The following is a 1922-nucleotide window of genomic DNA, read 5'->3' on the forward strand; positions in this document are numbered from 1 at the left end:
CCATTTGATATAACTATATATATATATATATATATATATATTTATATATTTATATATATTTTGACAGGAAGTCAGGTAAATCTGTGGATGTAGTCACAGACAGGAGATACATTCCCACGAGATACATTCCCACCTGGTTTGGAAAGTTCACCAATTACTATAGGGTGTCGGCTGAAAAGGTAGCCAGGATGGCTTAAGGAAGTTGAAAGGCCTTCAGCTGTTCGGAATGAGGAAGTTAAGGCCTCTATAATTTGTCCAGAGGAAGTTCTATTGATTGCTGCCTCCTGTCGCTGTGTGAGCTGGGAAGAGGAGGAGGACAGACAGACGTGTGCCTCCAGACGCTGTGTGGGCATGGGAGAAGGACTGCTGCCTCCTGTCGCCGTGTGGGCTGGGAGAGGAGGACAGTCAGATGTGTGCCTCCCGACAAGCTGTGTGAGCATGGGAGAAGACCCCCTGAAGTGATGTGCGCTAAGGAGGGTAAACAATTGTGAAGACTTCAAGGTGAGAAAACAAACTATTTCTATGTGGAAGAAATATAGGAATGTTTGCCATGTGAAGAGACAAGCAAAGGGACATTCTCAATGTGAAGAGTAAAAGGGACATGTTCAATGGACATTTGTTGTGGGAAGATGAAAAAACATGGACTATTGAGTGTCTGCTGTAGGAGCAGCAAAGTTTGCCCAACAGTAGGTTGGAGACAGACTGTTAGGTAGGTTCCGGTGTGAGAAGGTAGCCGCCCACAGTGGCAAGGATTTATTTTATTTATGTTTATTTTGAATATTGCTGTTTTTGACGCTTGCAGTCTGGTGAAGAAAATGGCATGAATAAACCAAACTGTTGTTTGCAACCACTTGTCGGCTATCTTACTGTGTAAACGCACCCCCCCCCCCCCCCCAAGGGGTCATCCACGCCTACCACCGAGCGAATCCCATATATATATATATATATACATACACACACACACACACACACACACATACCAAAAAAAATTAAAGGAATACTTTTGAAAAACACATCAGATATCAATGGGGAAAAATATCATGCTGGATGTCTATACTGATATGGACTGGGTAATGCGCACGGAACAAAAAGGATGCCACATTGTTTAATGGAAATGATCAACTTACAGAGGGGCTGAATTCAAAGACACCCCAAAAATCAAAGCGAAAAATGAAACGGGCTAGTCCATTTTTCTGAAATTTCACTGCAGCAACTCAAATGGTACTCAGTTTGTATGGCCCCCACGTGCTAGTATGCATGCCTGACATCAGGGCATGCTCCTTTTGAGAGGATAGATGGTGTCCTGGGGTATTTCCTCCCAGATCTGGACCCCCGGGCATCACTGAGCTCCTGCACAGACTGAGGTACAACCTGGCAGCGTCAGACAAAAACAATGTCCCAGGAGTGTTCTATTGGATTTAGGTGGATCTATGTGGGGGCCATTCATTCAATGGTTTAAATTCCGTCATCCTCCAGGAACTGGCTGCATACTCTCGCCACATGAGGCCAAGCATTGTCGTGCACCAGAAGGAACCCATGACCCACTGCACCAATGTAGGGTCTGACAAAGATTTCATCACAATACCTAATGGCAGCCTAGCTGCCATTGTCTAGCCTGTAGAGGTCTGTGCATCCCTCAATGGATATGCCTCCCCAGACCACCACTGACCCACCACTAAACAGGTCATGCTGAACAATGTTACAGGCAGCATAACAGATCTCCGTGGCTTCGCCAGACCCTTTCACATCTGTCACATGTACTCAGGATGAACCTGCTCTCATCTGAAAACCACAGGGCACCAGCGGCAGACCTGCCAATTTTGGTGTTCAATGGCAAATGCCTACTGAGCTCCACAGTGCTGGGCAGTGAGCACAGGGTTAACTAGTGGACGTCGGGCTCTCAGGCCACCCTCATAGAAATC

The sequence above is a fragment of the Pelophylax lessonae genome, assembly GCF_965119305.1.
Source record: "Pelophylax lessonae genome assembly, chromosome: 7".
NCBI lineage: Eukaryota > Metazoa > Chordata > Amphibia > Anura > Ranidae > Pelophylax > Pelophylax lessonae.